Source organism: Dendropsophus ebraccatus, chromosome 2 (genome assembly GCF_027789765.1).
Source record: "Dendropsophus ebraccatus isolate aDenEbr1 chromosome 2, aDenEbr1.pat, whole genome shotgun sequence".
NCBI lineage: Eukaryota > Metazoa > Chordata > Amphibia > Anura > Hylidae > Dendropsophus > Dendropsophus ebraccatus.
Window position 1 is genome coordinate 144,092,978 of NC_091455.1, and position 26,316 is coordinate 144,119,293.

General features: G+C 44.5%; 1 protein-coding gene across 4 annotated transcripts in view; it reads left to right on the forward strand.

Annotated features, from left to right (window-relative positions):
• Positions 1 to 6,403: 6,403 nt before the first annotated feature.
• Positions 6,404 to 26,316, forward strand: part of STARD3NL (STARD3 N-terminal like) — a 58,732-nt gene continuing 38,819 nt past the window's right edge. For 2 of the 4 annotated variants that reach the window (XM_069958433.1, XM_069958431.1), the window contains exons 1-2: positions 6,404 to 6,520; positions 22,742 to 22,859. The gene's annotated coding sequence lies outside the window, so the exon portion shown is untranslated. The remainder of the gene's footprint in view (positions 6,521 to 22,741; positions 22,860 to 26,316) is intronic. The other 2 variants (XM_069958432.1, XM_069958430.1) reach the window with 1 other exon arrangement.

Here is a 26,316-nt window from a genome sequence, read left to right on the forward strand (position 1 = left end):
AATTAAAGGCTAGATGCAGCACCTAATGGGAAATTTCTACCTCCTTAGTGCTCACATGTGTTTATCATGCAGTGGCTATAACAAGGTAGAAGTCAGTCACTGACTGGCTGAGGGGATACTTTCCACTGGGACGTAGAAGCAGGAGACCAATGGCTGTCAGCAAGCATGGGGCTGGGTAAATATAGATTCTTTATTATGTCCCCCCACCCCCTGCCTGCAGTAGATTTTTAGATTTGGCCAGTGTCCTCTTTTAATACACACAAAAGCATGTGCCCCAGAGAAAGGTGTGAGCCTGTATCAGAAATATTACAAGATTCAGATGTGATACAAATCACTAAAAAGGACATGCATAAGTTAAATATCCCATTATAAGTACCTAAAATATGCTAAAAACATCATCCCACAATCTACTGTACTCATACTGTATCTTCTTGAGTGCTCATATGCCTGAACCAGTATTGTGGCACCACCTAGTGGCTAAAACATAAACTAGTAGAATGCAATAGTAATAATAATTACAAATTATATTTATGTTAAAAAAAAAAAAAAAAAAAGGATTTTAGCATATTATAGTATCCAATATTGTTTTCTTTTCACTGATCTCCCTGAGCTCAGTGATTGATGTATTTTGTCTATTTTTCATTCCCTCATTAGTCAGAATCCTGCTCCACACTGACGAGGGGCAAATACCCTGAAACAGCTGTCTGTGGATGGATGCTTGGCTTTGGTAAACCCTTGTCATGTCGCTATACTTTCAACTTTAGTTAGACTTTGATGCAAAAGGGGCCAACCTGGTGTTCCCCTTATTTGTGTCCCAATACTAGTGGGGGCTTAAGGGGCTACCTATCAGGGTGGTTTGGTGATCTCCCTACTGGGAGGCACTCCTTGGCAACAGGTTTTGTATTCCTAGAGAAATATCCGGCTATTCCTGTGCTTTGAGACCCTACTACACTTAAAGTGACTTTGTATCCACAATGTTACCCCCCCAAAACCGCTTGTACCTTCAGATAGCTGCTTTTAATTCAAGATCTGTCCTGGGGTCCGTTTGACAGGTATTGCAGTTATTGTCCTAAAAAAACAACTTTTAAACTGGCATCCCCATGCCCAAAGGTCGAGGCTCAGATTGTGTATGCATTAGGCTGGCACAACCTCTCTGTCCCTCCTCCCCGCCCTCCTCATCATAAGGAATGCTCCTATTCATCAGCTGTTTGAAAACTGAACATGGGCTGGATCGTTAAGGCACATGTGCAATGTTCAGACATGAGAAAATGTTCCAGTGGCATTCTTAATGATGAAGAGGGTGGGGAGGAGGGACGGAAAGGTGGTGCAAAGTTAGGGCACAGATACTCTAAGCCCCGGCCGTTAGGAACGGGGCTGCAAGTTTAAAAGTTGTTTTTAGGACAATAACTGCATCACCTGCTTAACGGACCCCAGGACAGATCTTGGATTAAAAGCAGCTATTTAAAGGTACAAGTGGTTGGGGGGGGGGGTCAGATTGTGGCTACAGAGTTGCTTTAAGACAAAACCCTTTGAGGCCCAAAAGTCCAGGTCAAATTAATGCAATGTTCCTCCTCGCCTTCTAAGAGTCATAGCACTTTTATTTTTCCACCTACAGGGCTGGTTGGGGTGTTATTTTTTGCGACATGATCTCTAGTTTTTATTAATATCACATTGGTGTTACAAAAATTTTTTGATTGCTTTCTAATAATTTTTTTCTGATATATAATATTAAAAAATCAGCAATCCTGGTGTGTTTTTTTTCTGTTTACGCCGTTCACCATGCGGGAACATTAATGTAATATCTTAATAGATCTGACAATTCCACATGCTACAATATGTAATATGTTTTTTTTTGTTTTTTTTTATGTATATATTTTTATTTTTATAATGGGCAAGGGGGTTTATTAAACTTTTATTTGAAGGGGGGGTTTATGAGGTTTTTTTTTAATACTTTTAAAAACTTTTATACTAAACTTTTCTTTTCCCCACTTTTTTTTACTGTAAATCATAGATTGCATGTACTGATCTATGCTTTGCCATAGCATAGCATAGATCAATGTTATCGGCAATCTGTGCATAGAGCAGAGGTGTAACTAGGCTCTCCTGCACCCGGGGCAAAGATTCAATTTGCTCCCCCCCCCCCCCGCCCTTGTGTGCGCAGTAAGCAGGTTGTCCCTTCACTATTTTTTTTTTTTTTTTAATGAAGTTTAGATAAGCGATTGTTCAGATGAGCGATTCACTCATCTCTACTGGCAGCGCTATTGTGGTGTTCACAATATGGGATACATAATGTCATATAAAGTACTTTCATTTTTCCCATTTAAAATTTGGTCCCTAAGTACCTTAACGGAGGCGCTGTTGTCTCTGCTCCCTGCTGTCTGTACCTGTGAATTAGGAGGCAAAGCTTCCTGATCTATCTTCAGTGTGACACCCAGTGTAATGTGATTCTATGGTGCCGTCACCTAATGCACAGGTACGCTCAGCAGTAGAGTTGATCGAACCTCGGGAAATCCTAGGTTCGATCAAACTCGAACATTCTCGAACCCTCCTCATTAGATTAATGATGCCTTCCCGGTCCGTGCGGAAGGAGGAGAGTGCCTGAGTACCACCTGGAATTCCGGGATTCAGCCTATTACCTAGCATTTCCCAAGGTTCGATCAACTCCACTCAGCAGCGGAGACAACAGCAGCAGTAATACCTCCAGTACGGTATTCCATCAGCAAATTCAAAATAGAAATAATTTAGAAAAATTACTCTTGTATCATGGTCGCTGTATACACAGATACAGGTGCTTTATAGATCGGTGTAAGGAACCCTGGAACTCCATCTGTTGCAAAACTACAACTCCCATCATACCTGGACAGTCAAAGCTAAAACTTTGGCTGTCCAAAATGTTGGGAGTTGTAGTTCTGCAACAACCGGAGAGCCAAGGTTCCCTACCTCTGCAGATAGTAGGTGAGGTTTATATAAATATGATATATATTTGGAGAGGGCAGTTATTAAGGGGTTAAGTATAGAATAATGTACAACCAGATTAGACCCCTAAATAAACACTGGACACTCATCTTTTGTGTCTCCCCCCATCCCAGACTGGTGTCACCCTGTACCCCCCCTGCCCCCTTCCCCACTCCAGACTGTGCACCCTTCACCCCCCTCCCCAGACTGTGCACCCCTCCCCCCCAAACTTTGCACTCCTAATTGTCCTCCCCTTTCCACACACCTGTATTTTCTTTCTTCTTCCTCCATAGTGCAGTGTACATACAGGAACTGCGGTGACATCATAGTCACATGTCAAGGTCCTTCACCATCTACACAGTAACTTTGCTGTACTGTCTCCTGGCTGCTGTTTATCCCTAATTTGCACAAAATCTCGGTAAAAACGCAGCGATTTGCGCAAATTATAGCTAATCAGCAGCCAGGAGACAGTACAGTGTGGGCAATACCTCTTTTGATGAAGTTAAATCGTCCCCTGTCTCCTCACACTGACAGAGGGCAGGACGCTTCCAGGCTGCCTCATCCACTGTGATCCTTCTCTCTCTGCTCCCTGTGATGGCGCCCCGCCCCCCCCCCCTCGCTACGCCCCTGGCATAGAGCATGCCTGAGAGCAGACACTATACACAGATCGCCGAACCGACAGGACGGACGTAAGAGGCTTACAGAAAAAAAAAGGAAAAAATTGGGCAGCTCTCCTAGAACACTGTTCACACTAGGCAGGAGCACGTTGCCATGGCTGAAATTGTAAACACACAAAAACACAGAAATATGCAACAGCTCACCGCAACAGCAAGATACAGAGCCACCATAGACATGAAAATAATTAAAAGCAGCCCCCCCAACTGCCCAAAAAATTCCCACAAAAATAATGAGTCTCTTGGTTACTATTTGCAAACAGCGTAAACTGCCTCACCACGATAAGGTGGACTCATATCGAGGCAGACCCTACCCTGTATGTACACTATGGCCTCTCCATGGCGTGTAATACGCCTATGCTCTGGGCATGCAAGATCCGTCTAATACCTGCAAAAATAATTGCACCACCTGGGTGAGACAGGTGGAGTGCACGTCCAAATAGAGGCAGCCACTCCCCCAACTGGAACACAGAAAAAAAAGGAAAAAATTGGTCAGCTCTCCTAGAACACTGTTTACACTAGGCAGGAGCACGTTGCCATGGCTGAAATTGCAAACACACAAAAACACAGAAAAATGCAACAGCTCACCGCAACAGCAAGATACAGACCCACCATAGACATGAAAATAATTAAAAGCAGCCCCCCCAACTGCCCAAAAAATTCCCACAAAAATAATGAGTCTCTTGGTTACTATTTGCAAACAGCGTAAACTGCCTCACCACGATAAGGTGGACTCATATCGAGGCAGACCCTACACTGTATGTACACTATGGCCTCTCCATGGCGTATAATACGACTATGCTCTGGGCATGCAAAATCCGTCTAATACCTGCAAAAATAATTGCACCACCTGGGTGAGACAGGTGGAGTGCACCTAAGAGGCTTACCCCCGCAGAATGGCTGTGGGGGTCCCAATCACTCAGTGACAGATGCTTGATCTGTCACTGAGTACCTTAAATGCCGCGATCGCTATAGATTGCGGCATTTAAGGGGTTAATGAGATGCAGCTGCGGGATTGCAGCTGCCTCTCATAACCTCTGTCCCCAGAGACTGATGTGTGCGGGACCGCTCTCACAGCAGTGGTCCCGCACACATCAGGAAGCCCCGTCAGTGCAGGAACGTATATATACATTCCTACTGCACTCGGTATGTGCAGTAGGAACATATATAAACAGATTGCTGGCGGGAAGGGGTTAACCAGGGACTAGACACCATGACAAATAAGTTTCAGAACTGCTACCCCACCGACCTACTTCAACGTGAACGTGTACATCTAGACTCCCCATTTCAACATAGAACCTGTAAACCATGCCAAATTACTGTACGTGTCACAGCTTATCAACCACTAAAGCCCAAAATACACATGGTGATCCGAAAACATTGGACCATACTAACAAACTCCTTCCCCAAGAATTTCAATCCCTGCTCTTACATGCTATAAGAGGCCACAGAACATAAGGGACTGACTGATTACAGCCAACATAGGGAGTTTGTATCCCCAAATAACTCAAAGGAAGGGCACCTTTCCTTGCCTTACTTGCAGCCACTGCTCCTCTGTGATCAGGGGAGATGTGGTACTACATCCACACATGGGACAGAAGATACCAATTAATAGACATTTTACTCCACATGTAACTCCACATCTCTTGACATGCCCCTGTGGCCTGGCTTATGTTGGAGAAACAACGCAACACATGCGAGACAGACTGACCAAGCATAAGTCAAAGATATGCTGCAAAAATAACCTTTTACCAATTCCGGCACATTTTAAAACTATGGGAAACAGATTTTGGAACAAGTTTGCGTGACGAGGAGAGGTGGGGACAGGATCGAGTTATTGACACAACGGAAGTCATATTGGATCCATAGACTTAGAACCTAACTCACCATGCAGTCAACTGCAAGTGTGGTTTTTCCATCAATTGATAACATTTTATTGTAATTTACGCACAATGGGGGAGATTTATCAAACATGGTGTACAGTGAAACTAGCTCAGTTGTCCCTAACAACCAATCAGATTCCACCTTTCATTCCTTACAGACTCTTTGAAAAATGAAAGGTGGAATCTGATTGGTTACTAGGGGCAACTGAGCCAGTTTCACTTTACACCATGTTTGATAAATCTCCCCCAATATGTTTTTTTTTTTTAAGTTTTTTTTTTCCGTCTAGTGATTTTCTTTCATCTATTGTTTTACACCTATTAATCAGATTTGTTCTATTTTCTTACAAAATCTCTCTTCTGAGATCTGACACCAATGTTTAAGTGGTATGGCGGCTCTCTATTCTTCCTCTTCTCCCCCACCCCCCATTTCTCCCCCTTTACCTTCTTTCTTTTTCCCTCTATTTCCCCCTTCCTCTCCCAAGCCTCCTCCTTTCTTCTTTTTCCTTATCCTTTCTTCCGCCTTTTTATTCTACTTCTCCTCTCCTCCCTTTTCTTCATACTGCTCTGTTATTTCCTCATAGCATCATGCTTCTCTGTTAATTCCTTATAGTATCAGGCTCCTTTCTTAAGTATTATGCTTTTATATACTTCACAGTTCATACATGACACTTAGAGCCTTCTGTATGCCGGGTTCATAATAAGCTAAAGCATAATAACATAAAGCTAGAGCATTCTGTAGGCCGGGCCAACAGCACACAGATAGGCTGCAGTTCCCCAAAACTACCACTAGATGCAGCACAAGCTCTAGAAATTGAACATAATCATCCTGGAACACAGCACTTCCCGGCTTTGACACGCACGCCAACGCACATATGCGGCTGCTTAGAGATGACGTCACACTGCCCTTATAGCCTGGACGAAGCAGCAACATACTCGCTCCAGCTGCCATCAATATCATCCCCTAAGCAGGTTACAACACGGTGTGCATGCTACAGCCAGCTCAGCTAGGTATTTGTAGTATACATGTTTTTTACTTTAAACTTATGACTGTCTCTTGCTTTCCATTCAGTTCTGCCTATATTTTCATGCATAGTGTGAGTATGCCTCCTCCATTCTACTGCCGCCAACCACATACGGTATTACATTTTATCTATAGTATTTACATGAGGGACAGTACGACTGCATTATTCAACATGATGTATTGATTATGTGATATTTCTTTAGACCTGTCTTTGGCTACAGACTTATTCTCTTATGACTATATAGTATCATACCCTAAACCCCAGCACTACTATACTGTTACAGCTGATTAGCTACCCCCTCTCTTATATGTAACTATATCCATAATAGCTTGAGAGCAACGCCCATGTTACTATATTCCACACTCTGTATTCTATTGTATCACACTAGTATTATATAATGTCAATCATTCATTGTCATTAATATCTACTGATACCCTGTTGTTAAGACCAAGGTCTTCAACACAGGAGCCAGAAGCAACAAACTCTGCAAGCTAAGTACTTCTATATTGTATTGTGAGCGAGTTTTGGAGCGTGCGAGTTTTTGATCTAAAGTGTGTTTTTGTCTCAAGTGTGGGACTTTAATATTCGGGGAGTTTTAGAGGAAAACAAATTGTTTATTTGCTTTTGAACACATTGTTTGCTTTTGTTGCTTGTTTGTTTTTTCTTTCTTTATACATAATCCCCATATAAATGAGCGCCATGTTTGACAATGCGGCCCAATGTACATCTTGTGCGATGTATGCAATCCTTGATCAACCGATCGAGGGTGCATACCATTGTGGGAGATGTGTGCATGTTGCTGGTTTGGAAGCCCAGATCCTGGATCTAAATGAGCAGCTGCAACGATTAAGATGCATTGGCAAACTGGAAAGGGGTCTGCTTCTGACTGAGCAAGCACTCCAAGGGGTAGATGGGGGAGAGTGTGATAGCATGGAGGTACAGGAGGAAGAGGCAGCTAGTTGGGTCACAGTTAGAAAAAGGGGTAGAAGGAAGAGTGTGAGGGAGGCCAGTCCTGATCTGGCACACCCCAACAAGTTTGCCAAATTGGCGGATGAGGGGGATGTTGATTCAGGGGTGGCATTGCTGCAGCAGGACACTGCCTCTGAAAGCCAGGGGGGTGTCTGCTCCAGTAAGGTGGGAAACAGGAGTTCAGGGCAGGCCAGGCAGGTACTGGTAGTGGGGGACTCAATTATTAGGGGGACAGACAGGGCAATCTGTCACAAAGACCGGGATCGTCGAACAGTGTGTTGCCTTCCTGGCGCTCGAGTTCGTCACATCGCGGATCGGGCTGACAGATTACTGGGAGGGGCTGGCGATGACCCAGCAGTCATGGTGCACATTGGCACCAATGATAAAGTTAGAGGTAGGTGGCGGGTCCTTAAAAATGATTTCAGGGACTTAGGCAGGAAGCTTAAAACTAGGACCTCCAAGGTGATATTTTCCGAAATATTACCTGTACCATGAGCCACACCTGAGAGACAGCGGGAGATTAGGGAGGTAAATAAGTGGCTCAAGAGCTGGTGTAGGGTAGAGGGGTTTGGGTTCATGGAGAACTGGGCCGACTTCTCGGTCGGTTACAGGCTCTACGGTAGGGACGGGCTGCATCTCAATGGGGAGGGTGCAGCCGTGCTGGGGGAGAAGATGGCTAAGAGGTTGGAGGAGTGTTTAAACTAGGGACCTGGGGGGAGGGCAACTACAATATAGTAAGTAAAGACAGAGTAGATGGAGAGCTGGGCCTAGATTATGGAACTGGGGGTGGAGCGGCGGGAGGGGTTAGAATAGTCACTAGTGATAAAAGGAAAGGGAATATGGACAAATATATTAAATGTATGTATACTAATGCTCAAAGCCTCACTAATAAAGCTGAGGAATTAGAACTCATAATGGTTGAAGAGAAATATGATATAGTGGGGATAAGCGAGACATGGCTGGACGAGACCTATGACTGGGCCGTTAATATCCAGGGTTATAGTCTATTCAGAAATGACCGTAAAAATAAGAAAGGGGGAGGGGTCTGTCTATATGTTAAATCATGCCTTAAGCCTATTCTGCGGGAGGATATATGTGATGATAATGTGGAGTCTCTTTGGGTAGAAATAAGGGGAGGGACGAAGAATAATAAAATTCTTATAGGAGTGATTTATAAACCGCCAAGTATAGTGGAAGAATCAGAAAATCTTCTTATAAGACAAATAGATGCGGCAGCGAAGCAGGGGGAAGTCATTATTATGGGGGACTTTAACTACCCAAATATCAACTGGAAAGCAGAAACCTGCAGCTCCAGGAAGGGAAGCGTGTTTTTGGAAATAGTAAAAGATAATTACCTTTCCCAACTAGTAGAGGAACCAACAAGAGGGGGGGCCCTTCTGGACCTGATCTTAACCAATAGGCCCGACAGAATATCAAAAATAGAGGTGGGGGGTCACCTAGGTAATAGTGACCATAACATAGTAAGTTTTCAATTATCCTTCAATAAAATGATTAGCAGAGGGGCTACAAAAACATTAAATTTCAGGAAGGCTAATTTCCAAAAACTAAGAGAGGACCTTGGGAACATAGACTGGGACAATGCCTTCAGAAATAAAAGTACACAAGAGAAATGGGACATATTTAAGAGCATCCTGTGTAAATCGTGTGAACGACACATACCATATGGGAATAAACGTAGTAGAAATAAGAGAAATCCAATGTGGTTAACTACAGCTGTAAGGGGTGCAATAAATGATAAGAAACAAGCATTCAGACAACTAAAACAAGAAGGTAGTGGGGAAGCATTGAGCAACTATAGACAGAAGAATAGAATGTGTAAAACACAAATAAAAGAAGCAAAAATAGCAACAGAAAGAAGGATAGCCACAGAAAGTAAAACAAATCCCAAAATGTTCTTCACCTATATAAATAACAAAAGACTTAAAACCGAAAATGTTGGTCCCCTCAAAAATAATCTGGGTGTAATGGTGGAGGGGGAAGAGGAAAAGGCCAATCTACTAAATACATTCTTGTCTACTGTATTCACAGAGGAGAATCCCATAACAGACGATATGACTAGGGATAATGTTAATCCTCCCATAAATCTCACCTGCCTAACACAACAAGAAGTGGGGAAACGCCTTAAAAATATTAAAATCCATAAGTCACCGGGCCCAGAAGGTATCCATCCTAGAGTTTTGCAAGAATTAAATACTGTGTTAGACAGACCGTTATTCCTATTATTTAAAGATTCTATTACGACAGGGATTCTTCCACAGGACTGGCGCATAGCTAATGTGGTACCAATATTCAAGAAGGGGTCAAGGAGTGATCCTGGAAACTACAGGCCCGTAAGTCTAACATCTATAGTAGGTAAAGTATTTGAGGGGATTGTAAGAGATGCTATACTGGAGTATCTTAATGAAAATAATCTTATGACGCAGCACCAGCATGGATTTATGAGGGATCGGTCCTGTCAGACTAATCTGATCGGCTTCTATGAAGAGGTAAGTTATAGACTGGACCTGGGGGAGGCTGTGGATGTTGTGTATCTGGACTTTTCAAAGGCATTTGATACTGTGCCGCATGAAAGGTTGGTCTACAAAATGAGGATGCTGGGACTCGGGGAAAACGTATGCAAATGGGTAAGTAACTGGTTGTGTGATAGAAAACAGAGGGTGGTCATTGATGGAACATATTCAGATTGGGTTTTAGTTACTAGTGGGGTACCACAGGGGTCAGTGTTGGGTCCACTTCTTTTTAATATTTTTATTAATGATCTTGTAGAGGGGCTACAGAGTAGAATCTCCATTTTTGCAGATGATACTAAACTGGGTAAAGTAATCAGTACAGAGGAGGATAATATCATATTACAGAGGGATTTGGAGAAGCTAGAGGCTTGGGCGGAGAAATGGCAAATGAAGTTTAATGTGGATAAATGTAAGGTTATGCATTTGGGCCATAGAAATAATAAGTACAGTTATGTGCTAAATAATAAAACACTGGGTAAAACTACTTCCGAAAAGGACCTGGGGGTATTGGTGGACAGTAAACTCAACTTTAGTGATCAGTGCCAGGCAGCAGCTGCCAAGGCTAATAAAATAATGGGGTGCATCAAAAGAGGTATAGATGCTAAAGATGAGAACATAGTTTTGCCTCTTTATAAATCACTGGTCAGACCACACATGGAATACTGTGTACAGTTTTGGGCACCGGTATATAAGAAGGACACAGCTGACCTAGAGCGGGTGCAGAGGAGGGCAACAAAGGTCATTAAGGGAATGGGTGGGTTACAGTACAAGGACAGGTTATCAAGCTTGGGGTTATTTACGCTAGAAAAAAGACGTCTTAGGGGCGATCTGATCACAATGTACAAATATATGAATGGACAGTACAGAGATTTTTGTAGTGGTCTTTTTACTCCTAGGTCTGTAACAATGACAAGGGGGCATCCTCTATGTCTAGAGGAAAGAAGATTTCATCATCAGCATCGACGCGGGTTCTTTACTGTACGAGCGGTAAGACTGTGGAACTCTCTGCCACATGATGTTGTCATGGCTGATTCAGTAAATAAGTTCAAGGGAGGCCTTGATACTTTTCTTGAAAAATATAATATTACAAGTTATGGGCATTAGATTTCTGGTGATACGTTGATCCGGGGATTGTTCTGGTTGCCATTGCAGTCGGGGAGGGGGGGGAGTTTCTCCCTGTGGTGGGGCGTTTGTCTTCTGCCCCATAGGGGTTTTTCGCCTTCCTGGATCAACACAGTAGGATTTTCCTAGGTTGAACCTGATGGACTCTTGTCTTCTTTCAACCTTATTTACTATGTTACTATGTTACTATGTTACTATGTCTTGTTCTGACCGAAACGTCCAGCAGTGATATGGCATACTGATAACATGTTCTGAAACTTACATTATCTGTGTTAATAACTGCTAAACCTAAAACGCATAAACAAAAAAAAAACACAAAAAGATTATGGCAACTTAATATATCGTGTGCAGCTAATATTCTCCAGTCTGTAATATTTCTCACTATTTATTGAGTGTACAGACATATTGGTATTATACTGGGGAGAGCTAACATACTGAATCGAGCTGATATAAAGGTGCTTATGTACTGGGGGAAGCTGACCTACAAGGGCAGTGCTTCTCAATTCCAGTCCTCAGGCCTCACCAACAGGTCATGTTTTGAGGATTTCCTTAATATTTCACAGGTGATATAATAATACTGAGTGCACCAGGTATTCTCACAGCTGTTCTTTGTATGGGATATCCTCAAAACATGACCTGTTGGTGAGGCCTGAGGACTGGAATTGAGAAGCAGGGCCGCCATCAGGAATTTCGGGGCCCCATACAACCAAAGTGTCTGGGCCCCCCACATTAATAAAAAAAAAAAAAAATTGTGTGTTCGACCCACGCCTTGCTGGGAGGTATAATTTGGTTCAGATCAATTCTAGAGAACTGGCTCATATACCCCATTTTCCCCAGTGGCTTAAAATGTAACCTCTGTTATACAGTTATAAAATTATAGAAATTAAATGTGAACAAGGTGCAATTCAAATAGACACTTACTTGTATAGCTGCCTCTTGTGATCTGTATGCAGTGCGTTATACTCACCCTTGCAACGTACAATTTATAGCGTGTCTACAAGCCCAGCGGGGCTCATTATGATGGAGACTAAAACTTATACAAGAGTGGGGTAGGGGTTCCCCTGTATTCAGAATGCTGTTAAATACTAGGCAATGCCCCGTTTGGGGTTATTGAATTTCGAGGGTCTGGGGGGCTGTTTGATTTGTATATGTTCACCAATATCCCCCCCCCCACCCCGGTATGCTCACTAACATAGAATATGTTGATAAGGCTAATATAATGAGGCTGTTCCATGTTAGTGAGCATATACAAATCACACCCCCCCAGGCAGACTAGTTTAGCTCACCCAAGCCAGTGATAGCGAATACATGGCGGTGAGAACGCTTTCTAGGAGATCCTGTTTGTGCAGCAGAGATGCCTTTATCCTGCTCTGCATAGACCCTCGAAAATTCAATAATCCCAGATGGGGCATTGCCGAGCACTCAACAGCATTCTGAATACAGGGGAACCCCTACCCCACTATTGTATAAGTTTTAGTCTCCATCATAATGAGCCCCGCTGGGCTTGTAGACACGCTATAAATTGTACGTTGCAAGGGTGAGTATAATGCACTGCATACAGAGCACAAGAGACAGCTATACAAGCAAGTGTCTATTTGAATTGCACCTTGTTCACATTTAGCTTCTACAATTCTATAACTGTATAACAGAGGTTACATTTTAAGCCACTGGGGAAAATGGGATATATGAGCCAGTTCTCTAGAATTGATCTCACACACAGACACCAGCACACATGTATACAGACACCAGCACACATGTATACAGACATACAGACACCAGCACACCAGGGCACGATGAAGTTTGAACTTCTGCAACCTGGAGAAATCACCTGATATCACCTGCAGTCCTATGTAACACCACATAACACAGTGGTATCTCTGAGTACAGATAATGTAGTAGATTTCACCTCCAGTCCTATGTAACAGCACAGATAACACAGTGATATCTCTGAGTATAGATCATGTAGTAGATGTCACCTGCAGTCCTATGTAACAGCACAGATAACACAGTGATATCCCTCTGAGTACAGATAATGAAGATGTCACCTGCAGTCCTATGTAACACCACAGATAACACAGTGATATCTCTGAGTACAGATAATGTAGTAGTCACCTGCAGTCCTATGTAACACCACAGATAACACAGTGATATCTCTGAGTACAGATAATGTAGTAGCTGTCACCTGCAGTCCTATGTAACACCACAGATAACACAGTGATATCTCTGAGTACAGATAATGTAGTAGTCACCTGCAGTCCTATGTAACACAACAGATAACACAGTGATATCTCTGAGTACAGATAATGTAGTAGCTGTCACCTCGGGGCGCCCCTACTAAATGATGTTCTACAAAATAAGAAAAGTGTCATACAGGGACTCACAGGTGACGTCTTCTTTGATCTGAGGCGTTACTTTCCCTTTTCCTCTCCATCCGGCCCAGACCTCCATGATGATTCCTTCCAGATATGTTTCATCCCCTTAGAACCTGCGAGACAAACAATTTAGGCTCCGCACATTTCTAGCAACTTCCTTTCCTTTCTCCCCCCTGTAGGCTCCCATAGTAACTGCGCTGTGTGGGATGCCCCCTGTATGTAGGATTCCCAGCTGTGCCCCCATGAGCTAATAATGCCCCTAGAGGTGGCCCCCATGAACTAATAATGCCCCCAGAGGTACCCCCATGCACTAATAATGCCCCCAGAGATGCCCCCATGAGTTAATAATGCCCCCAGAGGTGCCCCCATGAACTAATAATGCCCCCAGAGGTGCCCCCATATACTAATAATGCCCCCAGAGGTGCCCCCATATACTAATAATGCCCCCAGAGGTGCCCCCATGAGCTAATAATGCCCCCAGAGGTGCCCCCATATACTAATAATGCCCCCAGAGGTGCCCCCATATACTAATAATGCCCCCAGAGGTGCCCCCATACACTAATAATGCCCCCAGAGGTGCCCCCATATACTAATAATGCCCCCAGAGGTGCCCCCATATACTAATAATGCCCCCAGAGGTGCCCCCATATACTAATAATGCCCCCAGAGGTGCCCCCATATACTAATAATGCCCCCAGAGGTGCCCCCATATACTAATAATGCCCCCAGAGATGCCCCCATATACTAATAATGCCCCCAGAGGTGCCCCCATACACTAATAATGCCCCCAGAGGTGCCCCCATACACTAATAATGCCCCCAGAGGTGCCCCTAAAAAAAACAAACATCCTACTCACCTAATCCGCGCTGTGCAGGCAGCAGCTCTTCCTCCTCCTCTTCGGGCTCCATCTTGCGAGCCGCAGGGACGGGACTTCCGGCAGACGTGATGACGTCACATCATCACGCCTGCCGGAGGGGCACATGATCACGGCCCGGCCTCCCATAGGCTGCTGGTATGAAGTGCCGGCAGCCTATGGGAGAGAATACAGGAGGAGAACGCTGACAGGTCCTTCTCCTGTATTCTGATCGCTTTAATGTTCCGCCCGCTGTGCGGGCGGAACATTAAAGCGATCAGTGCATCCCGAGAAGCTGCGTGGCCGCAGCTTTTCGGGATGCTCAAAAACAGGTGGCAAGGGGGGGCCGTGCGGCCCCCCTAGCGTAGCGGTCGGGGGGCGGCGGCCGGCGGGCCCGCCGGGCCCCCCCCCCCGTGTCTCTTAGGGTCCGGGCCCCATACGGCAGTACCACTTGTACTGCCCTATCGGCGGCCCTGTTGAGAAGCACTGTACTAGGGGAAGATTACATATTGGTGCTGATATAGGACTCATGCACACTGAGCAATAGACAAGGAATTGATAAGGAAAGATTTCTGCTTGAAATTCCTCTTCTAGGGCGGGTTCAGACTACGAAATTCGTGCAGATAAAATTCGTCCGATTCCGTTGCTCATACGCGCTCACGGCAGCACGCCTTTCCGCCGGCTCTATAGACACCAATCTATAGGCTGTCCGATTCCACTATCCGCCGAAAGAACTGATGTGGCAATTGTTGCGGCTGAATGCGGAATTTGCCTGTGCATAGAAAGGTGTCTATGGCACGGGCAGAGAGGCGCGTGGCCGTGAGCATGTACAGGCAACGGAATCTGACGGATTTTATACGCGTGAATTCCGTAGTCTGAACCCGCCCCTATTCTGCTCTGGCAGAATAGGAGCAGAATGGGAGCTGAATTCGAGCGGAATGAAAGTGGAATTCAAGATGAATTTAAAGCAGAATTCAAGCCTCGTTGACTTCTATTGGAGTCCTCTAGTGGAATCTGCCCAAAGAAGTGACATTTCACTTCTTTAAGCGGAAAGTGGATCCGCGATGGAAAATTACATACGGAAATTCCGCTGTGTGAAAAGCGCAGCGCAAAGCCCATTAAAAACAATTGAAAAATGCATTGCTCAATTTAAACGGGCGGATTCGAAAATCAGCCGCTTTAGCTCAGTGTGCAAGGGCCCATACTGGGGAGAGCTGACCTACTGGGGGAAGCTTACATACTGGTGCTGATATACTGGGGAGGGCTGACCCACTGTGGGAAGCATACATACTGGTGATGATATACAGGTGCACAGGCGGATTCCCGTCGTCCATCCAAAGAATGAGCGTGTTAATTCTTTAGACGGATGACAAAATCCGCCTGTGCATAGAATGGAGTTTATGACATGGGCGGAGACGTGCGCGCCCGCCGCAGATTCCGCAATGGAAGTTCCGTCGATTTTCTGAAGTGTGCACCCTTACTGGGGAAAGCTGACATACTGGAGCTGATATAATAGGGACAGCTGAAAATACTGATGCAGCTATATTGGGGAAAGCTAATATACTGGGGGAAGCTGACATTCTGGTGCTGATATACTGGGCTGAGCTGATCATCAAATCATCATGGTTTATCAAACTGGTGTAAAGTAGAATTGGCTCAGTTGCCCCTAGCAACCAATCAGATTCCACCTTTCATTTTCCAAGGAATCTATGAAAAATGAAAAGTGGAATCTAATTGGTTGCTAGGGGCAACTAAGAAAATTCAACTATATACCCCTTTGATAAATCTCCCCCAATGTCTGTATATATAGACCATGCACCTTCATACATATAGACATTATAGAATTGCATTGTATGCAGTTCCCTAATATATAAGTATACATTCCCAAACATTCTTATTCATAAATGTTTCTAATCCATTCTCATGTTGAAGTATGTTAGAAAAAGAAATGGGCCATTGCATGCTTATCTGCACATAAATCACTAAATGAGAGTGCATGGATTAAATAGGACAGGGATTTAGGTTAAGTCTAAAAATCAGTGGTCTCTGCCCAGCTCGGCTGTAAATCTACAATTCCCAGAGTGCTCAGAGGATATGCTGGGAGTGCAGCAGCTGGGAAGCCACTCATTGGAGGCTGCTACTATTAGGTCATGTTCACACATGCAGTAGCGCAAAGAAAATGCAATGTGAGTGCATCATTTAATTGCAGTAATTGATAATAATAATATTTATTTGTATAGTGCCAACAGATTCTGCAGCACTTTTTTTTTTACACACACAATAGAAGGGTCACATTTATACGTAACATGATTAAATAACTTAAGATTAATTAAGGTTATAAAAAAAAAAGTCAGAGACCTGCTGGCAAGAGCTCACAGACTAGGAGGACTAAAGGGTAACAAGATGCAGTAAGAGCTTTGCAGATGGTCCAGCCATTGTGCATAAAGGTAAATATGGATGTAGGGAGAGCCAGTCACCCGTCAACCTCTGAGTACAGGTAAAAAGTACATAGAACTGTTGAAGATATAGAGTGGAATGTAAGAGTACAGCAGAGGGGGAGACAAGATTTAGGGAATGTTATAAGCTTGCCTGAAGAGATGACTCTTTAGGGTACATTTAAAACTATGAGTGTTGGGTATGAGTCTGAGGTCTTTGGGTAATGAATTCCAGAGAACTGGTGCAGCACAAGGGAATTCTTGGAGGCGGAAGTAAGAAGTCCAGTGCAGTGACTGGCACGGAAGGGGGGGGGGGGGGGGCGTCAGTGCAATAGCTGGAGAGGAAGAGGAGTCTGGCTGCTGCATTCAGAATGCACTGGTGAGGGGAGAGTTTAGAGAAAGGAAGACCAAATTGTAGGGAGTTACAGTAGTCAAGACGAAAATGGATTAGCTGCATCAGTCTGCACTCTACATACAAACATGCATGTCACTTTACAAGTATTTGGCAAACTCAGCTCTGTTACATATTGGAGTGCCCCCTGCTGTGCCCCCCATAGTAATATCCCCCATGCTGTGGCCACATAGTAATGCCGAATCTCGAACCCCATCGCCCCCCTTCCCCCTTGTGCCCCAATACAAAAAAACATCATACTCACCTAATCAGGGCATGGTCTTCCTCGCTTTTCCAGCCTCTGAGGCACAGGATCATTTCCAGGCCCAGCGCTTCAGAGTGTCGTCGGACCTGAACTTGATTGAGGGGAAAAGAGGAGGTGAAGGGGGGAGAGAAGGAGTGATGAGGTAAAGCACACATAACAACCGCTGCCCCCCCCCCATCCCGGGACCCAATTGATGCTGAGCCGGGGGAAGGGGCTGCTGCTATCTCGAGCTGAGAGGGGTCCAGGGAGGGGGGGAATGTTGCTACCGACGCTCCGTGTGGTCGCCTGTAAAGAGCCTTTATTCACTGCTTTCTTCCTTCCAGCAGCATCACCAAGCCCTGTCCCCCACACAGAACTCTGGTGCCTGCTGGTGAGGTGCTGCTGGAGGAAGAAAGGCGAGAGCAGCGGCAGTAGTTGGCGCCAGGGCATTGCTGAATGATAGCAGTGTCCTGGCACCAAAAGCAAAAGAACAGCGACTTAGAGTAATTTTTTTACTTTATACATTGCACTCTGTCCAGACCAGCAGGTAAGGGGTTATTTTTAAAGACGTCCGGCCATGAGGTAGCTGGGCATGAACTCCCAGAGAGGTAGCTACCCTGTTACGCGCTGTCCAAGCCGGAAAAAAAAAAAACTGCTGCCATCAAGCTTTCCTACTAGGGATGCCCAGTTTGCAGGATTACAGTATGTCTAGTCCTAAGCTGGACACATTTTAGGAACCAGGTAGACGGTACGTAACTTTTTTATTTGTTTTAGTCTTTTTCCTACTTACTGTAGGTTTTATTGCCAGGCCAGTACAAGTGATGTGTCTCTTAAAATATACATTAATTGATTGGGTTTTACACATTATGTCCTTCCAGTGGGAATAACCCTGGTCAACCATAGACATTGAATAACCCTTATGTTTATTAATAATCACAAATAATATAGAGCCCTTATGTTGCCTGCTTTGATCTCTTTAGCATAGCATGATACAGGGATACCATGGCAGTTAGATTTCCCTTTTTGGTAACACTGGCCTTACATGGAAAACAAGCATTAGGAGCCACAGGAGGAAGGCAGAGGAAACACCTAGTGACACTTTATACTCACTCTCCCCCAATATATGAGAAGCGATGCTGCTGGGGATGAATAGCTGGAAACATGGGACATTGCCCTGCTCACAAAAGTATGCATGGGACAGGACTGCTTCTTCCCAGTTTGTCAAATAACTGTTTTTTAATAACTGGTTTGGTGAAATCAGGGATAAGTGGCTGTATTCCTCTCCTGGTAAGTTTCAGTTCTCAGGATGACGTCAACCAGTTCCTGATTTGATGGCTTCCTCCTGACTTCTACCTGCAGATGTGACTTCTGATAAGAGAATTACTTTAAAGCAAATGTACCACCTCAATGACAATATTAAGCTTTTCTTAACACCTTATCGGTGCTGTTCTTTTTTAAATCAGGTGACCTGTTCCTGTTCTCTTTGCTGGTGTTCAGAAATGCAGATGGTTCTGTTGTGTACTGGAGGTAGGCCCAGTGCCCCCAGTGAAAAGATATTTCCTCCTCCCAGTAGACACAGTCTTTCTCTTTTCTTTTCATCCCGCTTTCACTTTCCTGCCCGGCCTGGCTTTGTGCCCTGTTCTCGAGCGCCATAATCAGAGTGGGGTATGAGTCCTACTGTGCAGGCTCATACCCTGCTGTATACACAGTTGGAGACCGACTGTGGATGCGTCTACGCTGCTACTGCCACTGGATAATAGGTACCAGGCTGTGCCAGGCAGTAAACTTAAGGCAGGACTCACCTGGGGGAGTAGATATCTTTGCACTGGGGGTGCCGGGCCTGCCTCCAGTGCACAACGGACCTCATTTGCATTTCTAAATAATGCCAAAGAGAATGGGAACTGGGCAACCGATTTAAAAAAGGACCACATAGGCTGTTTCAGCACAGTAGCATCGATAAGGTGGTATGTAAAGCTTAATATTGTTATTGAGGTGGTACATTCACTTTTAAGAATACCTGTCATTAAAAATATTTTTTGACATGTTGGGAGAGGACATGGCAGCAGTACGATCCACCTCCTGACTGGATCTCCTAAATGGCTAATTCCAACAATGTAAAATTCATAAGACTATGTTGTTGGAATTAGCAGCTGGGCAGAAAGAGTAGGTGGCGCTGCTACTACTACTCTCTCTCCCTGGCTATATCTCCTGATCACGGCGTGTGTCAGAAGTGAGACCCGCTGTGATCAATAGCTTTTGATAGCCTTCATGACATCAACAATGATACACGATCAGCGCAGTCCATTAAATCAGTGCTTGTACGTAGCTTTATTGAAGTGACCCATAAAAACGCATGTTTGCCATGGAGGCCCAGTGATACAGCGTCTACATGTTTCAGGTGTATCCACCCTTAATCATGACTGTCAAAAGTTATTTTTAATAACATTGACTCTTCAATACCTTCAGGATGAGGCTAATTTCTATTTTTGCACTTTATTATTCATTTTTACATCTACAGACTCATATGAGGTTTTTTTTGCAACTCCAATTGTACTTTGTATTGACACTTTATTTTTTCATAAAATGTGCTGCGAAAAAAAAAGAGTGATTTGGGGGGAAATTTTGGGAAAAAAACAATCTTTCCAATTTGTTTTGTTTTTATGCCGTACTTCATGTGGTAAAACTTTTTTGTTTTTGCGCCATAATCTGTTGTGTTTTTCTGGGATGTTAAGTGACCAAAATCAGCACTCTTTAGAGTTTTTCGTTTGTTTGTTTTCATGCTGTTTACCACTAGAGATGAGCGAACCTTTCAGACTTTTGGTCCAAAAGCAGTTTGCTCGATCGTGATGCCTATGATTCCGGGTGCATACTTGCGATCTCGGGAATATGCGGCCAGGATATTCCAGGGAATGGAATTCCCTGCAATATCCTGGCCACATATTCCCGGGATTGCAACTAGGCACCCGGGATCACAGGCAAACTGCTTTCGGACCAAAAGTCCAAAAGGTTCGCTCATCTCTATTTACCACATGAGATCAGGAATATGATAATTTGATCATTTCGGTGATACCCACATTTGGTATCTTTACATGCAGTATTATTTTTTATTTGAAAAATAGGGGAAAAAAAGGGGGGGGGTATTTAAACTTTTATTATGGGATAAATGAACACCTTTTGTAGCCCCTCTAGGGGACTTATATGAACGTGATTCATGCAGGTTTCCATGCAGTAGACCTCTAAAGACCTGTTGAAGCAATTGCCGAGCTGTACAACTGATTGGCTTCCTGCAGTATTGATCTCACAGGGAGACGTATCAATCAGTCTTACAGTAGTAATATTCTTTGTTCAGCTTTCATTTTACTGCAGCGCATGAATGTTTAAAAGCTGAGCTGTTATTGGTAGTGAACATCCCTACTGAGAGGCTAGGTTCACACCAGCTTTATACCCTTTGACACAATTCCGCTTCCCTTTTCCCTAACAAAGAAACAACCTAGGTGATCCATCATACTTCCCGTTAATTTAATTTTTTTATATTGTACTCCGTTTGTCAGAGCTGAGCTCTGTTTTCATCACATCTGGTTCATAGGTCATAGGTGCTGTAGAAATACGAGAGCTACTTGGTGCTCAAATAGAAAAAATGCTGAAAAATATAGAGGGAATTAATCTCTGGTGTAAAAACGTTGCAAAGCTCTTTCCACAAAAATGTGTAACTTTTTGCCATTTTACGTTGAGGATCAAGTTAAGAAAATTATCTTCATCCTCGGCGCTCTGTGCACTATAGGAACATAACAGCAGGTTACGAGCTTCCAACTTACTGTTAGTTTCCCTTTATGGCTGCGTTCACACTACGTATATTTCAGTCAGTATTGCAACCAAAACCAGGAGTTGATTAAAAACACAGAAAAGATCTGTTGACACAATGTTGAAATTGAGTGGATGGCCGTCATTTAATGGCAAATATTTGCTGTTATTTTAGAACAACAGTTGTTTTATTGAAATAATGGCAGTTATTTACTGTTATATGGCGGCCATCCACTCAATTTCACCATTGTGTGAACAGATCCTTTCTGTGTTTTTAATCCACTCCTTGTATTGGTTGCTATACTGACTGTAATATACGTAGTGTGAACGCAGCCTATGGCTGGGTACACACTACGTATATTTGAGGCTGTATAGCAACCAAAACCAGGAGTGGATTAAAAACACATAAAGGATCTGTTCACACAATGTTGAAATTGAGTGGATGGCCGCCATTTAATGGCAAATATTTGCTGTTATTTTAAAACAACGGCTGTTAAATTGAAATAATGGTAGTTATTTACTGTTATATGGCGGCAATCCACTCAATTTCAATATTGTGTGAACAGATCCTTTCTGTGTTTTTAATCCACTCCTGGTTTTGGTTGCTATACTGACTGTAATATACGTAGTGTGAACGCAGCCTATGGCTGCGTTCACACTACGTATATTTCAGTCAGTATATGTATATTTCAGTCAGTATTGCAACCAAAACCAAAATGGATGGAAGCCATTTAATGGCAAATATTTGCTGTTATTTTAAAACAACGGCTGTTATATTGAAATAATGGCCGTTATTTACTGTTATATGGCGGACATCCACTCAATTTCAACTTGTGTGAACAGATCCTTTCTGTGTTTTTAATCCACTCCTGGTTTTGGTTGCAATATGAGGACCACAATACTGACTGAAATATACATAGTGTGAATCCAGCCTAAAAATTGTGCTTTTACATGTAAGCTCTCACTGAAATATGGGAAGCATTAAACAAAAATCACACAAAAATCTGCACAGAAGATTCCACACAGATCTTGAGTTGTGTTTTATAGAGCGATTTTTGCCAGTGTGAACATACCCTTACTGTTACGGTTAACCTTTCACATGATTGCAGCTCTTGAAAAGGTAACAAGTATATACGGGCAAATATACAGTAATAACAAAGTGTAGCACTTCATTATCACTCGGCAGCCTATTTTCATTTAACTACCTCTCCGTGCCGCTCCTCCCAAGTGCTGGGAAAACTGGATTCAGTCCTGGGAAACAAGGAGAAGTTTCCCAAAGCTGGATCCAGCTTTCCCTAGCACCCAGGGAGGAGCCGCATGGAGCAGCAGTGAGTTAGATGGCAGCAGGTTGTTGAGATAATGAAGTACTTCACTTCGTTATTACTGTAAAATCTCTAGTAATAAGCATCCGAATTGAGAAACAATGAACGTTTCACTTACAGTATGCAGAATAATATTTTTTTTTCTCTGTTGTTTCCTCTTTGCACAGACTATCACATGGGCAAACTTCTGGAACCAGGCCAATGACATGTGATCTGTGAGAAAATACTTTTGCCTTCTTCCATGTTTCGAGAAGTGTGAAGAAATTATACAAATATGTTAAGTGAGTAAGTACTGACTTTGAAATACAGGAAAACCTCTCCAGTAATGCCACGTGTTTGTTAAAATAAAACCTTTTTGTGTATTGGCCTTTTCTTTGAGAAGGACTACTCTTTTAGAATAACATTTTTCAAAGCAATTGTAGGCAGGCATCTTTAAAGTGGTTTTATAGTGTTAATCAGTTAATAATCTACTGATCTTACTACAGAAGCTCATGTATCTGTTATCCTGCAGAGTATGTAAAATGTATGCTGTTATACATTAAACAAAGCTACACTTATGGTCTAACTTTGTGTACCCTGAGCTGCATCTGACAAGACATGCGACATTCATATCTATGCTGTGCAAGCCAAGTCTGATCAGGCTCCTTTATATGAAATGCCTGGGCTGGCACCATGTAGAAAGTAGATGGGATTGCAAGTCCTAACAACCTGACATAAACAAAAACAACAAAAACGCTGTAAATAATGGACTGCGCCTCACTAATAACTCACAATGTACTAGAAAAATGTATTAACATAAATGCAAGGACTGACCATACTAACCTCACCCCCATAAATAGAGTATATGGAGTCCCAAATGACAGCCAGAACAAAGCACGCTACACAATATAACCAAATGAAAATAAAGGTGTACAGGATTAAATCACAAAGTAATATAAATATAATATAATGCAATATTAAAGTGCCAAATGCCAAAAAAGTGCAGGTGCAGCACAGAAAGTAAATAAATAGAATGAAATACAAACCGTAATAAGGCTGTCACATGGAAAGAGGTTCAGGACAGAACACCCCACGTGTTCTGTCACATAGACTCCCTCAGGGGTTAAAGAAGTGTCCCAGAATGCTGCTATATATAATCCAAACAATGAGCTGATAGATAACTGGTGTAATGCATAAGATATGCTGCAGTACTCACGTGATCTCAAGCAAGCCTAGCATTGAACCAACAACATTGGATTTAATAGATGAGCTATAATAAAAACATACATAAGGCCCCCTTCACACGTCCGTGTCAGTTTTTACTGTCAGGAAATCCTGATCAGGAGACCTTAAATGTCATCAGGATAGTATCAGGATTTCCTGACAGTAATCCGTTTTTACCATCAGGAAACCATCAGGAAAAACCTTCAGGATTTCCTGATGAGATAATATTGTCTAGTATGCCAACATAAATCACAGGTACCCGTGTACCTGGATGGCCACAGGCTGCAGAACTACAACTCCCATCATGGCCTGCCAGCAGAGCCATGATGGGAGTTGTACTTCTGCAACCTGGATGGCCACAGGCTGCAGAACTACAACTCCCATCATGGCCTGCCAGCAGAGCCATGATGGGAGTTGTACTTCTGCAACCTGGATGGCCACAGGCTGCAGAACTACAACTCCCATCATGGCCTGCCAGCAGAGCCATGATGGGAGTTGTACTTCTGCAACCTGGATGGCCACAGGCTGCAGAACTACAACACCCATCATGGCCTGCCAGCAGAGCCATGATGGGAGTTGTACTTCTGCAACCTGGATGGCCACAGGCTGCAGAACTACAACTCCCATCATGGCCTGCCAGCAGAGCCATGATGGGAGTTGTACTTCTGCAACCTGGATGGCCACAGGCTGCAGAACTACAACACCCATCATGGCCTGCCAGCAGAGCCATGATGGGAGTTGTACTTCTGCAACCTGGATGGCCACAGGCTGCAGAACTACAACTCCCATCATGGCCTGCCAGCAGAGCCATGATGGGAGTTGTACTTCTGCAACCTGGATGGCCACAGGCTGCAGAACTACAACTCCCATCATGGCCTGCCAGCAGAGCCATGATGGGAGTTGTACTTCTGCAACCTGGATGGCCACAGGCTGCAGAACTACAACACCCATCATGGCCTGCCAGCAGAGCCATGATGGGAGTTGTACTTCTGCAACCTGGATGGCCACAGGCTGCAGAACTACAACTCCCATCATGGCCTGCCAGCAGAGCCATGATGGGAGTTGTACTTCTGCAACCTGGATGGCCACAGGCTGCAGAACTACAACTCCCATCATGGCCTGCCAGCAGAGCCATGATGGGAGTTGTACTTCTGCAACCTGGATGGCCACAGGCTGCAGAAGTACAACTCCCATCATGGCCTGCCAGCAGAGCATGGTGGGAGTAGTAGCCCTAATCTCACCTGTCCCGGATCCTGCTCTGCGAGGTTGGGGTCCGGGTCAGAGTGCAGTGCTGAGGTCCGGGCAGCGGCGGCGGTCGGAGGTGTGGAGCATCCGCGGGCGGCCTGGTGGTGAGTTCCCGGGGGGGGGGGGGGGTCAGATGCGGCGGCGGGGGCGTAGGCGGCGGCGGCGGGGTCGCGGCGGAGGTACTGGAGCATCCGGCGGCCGGCCCGGTGGTGAGTTCCCGGGGGGTGGAGGGGGGGGGGTTGAGAGGGTCAGATGCGGCGGCGGCGGCGGCGGCGGCGGCGGGGGGGGGGGGATCTGTAGTGCCGGGCAGCGTGTGCGGTGCGGTGCGGGGGGGGATGGGGGTGTGCGGGTGATCGGACGGCGGCCGGGGCTGGCTCTCTACCAGTCCGGAATCGCGGGCACTTTCCTGATATACATCAGGAAAATGCCCGTGATTCCGGCGCTCCCATAGACTTCTATGGGGGCGTCCGTGCCGGATTTCCGGACGAAAATAGGACAGGATCTAAAAAATCCGGTCCTATTTTCCGGAACGGACACCCTTCCGGAAAAATCCGGAAGGGTGTCCGTGTCTAATGTTAGCCTATGAGTCCGGAAATCCGTCCGGATTTCCTGATAGGAAATCCGGACAGATTTTCCGGACGTGTGAAGGGGGCCTAACCAATATTCCTAGTATATATTGAAAGCTCCAACACCCCCAATGTGTGAAAAACAGGGATAGAAATTTATGAATACTATTATAATATAGAGCACAGTATATAGATGTTGATATACTCACAGATTTGAACACAATAACATGAAATAATAAGAATAACCTGAAAGATTAAAGAGAACCAATTAGCCCAATTGGGCTGATTAGGTTCCCTGCAGCACTGTATAAAGCTCCTGTGCTGCAGCTTTATGCCCTAGAAAATGAAGTTTAATCCCCCCCCCCATATGGAGGAGAGAGGTGCAGCAGGTAGTCATCTGGCCGGCTCCTCACCCATGTCTAGTCACCACTCTCTGTCAGCGCGCTCGGCCGGGATGATTGACAGGCAGAGAGGCCTGCTACTGGCATCTCTCGCTGTCAATCATCCTTGTAAAGCGCGCTGACAGGCAGAGTGCGGTGACTATACACAGGGGTGGAGCTACCCAGATAACTATCTGCTACGCCTCTCCTTGCCACACACAGGGGGAATAAAGTTAATTTTTTAGGGTATAAAGCTGCTGCTGCAGCCGCGGCCAGTACGTGCCATGAGCTGCACAGGAGCTTTATACTGCGCTCCAGGGAACCAAGTCAGCCTAATTGGGCTGATTG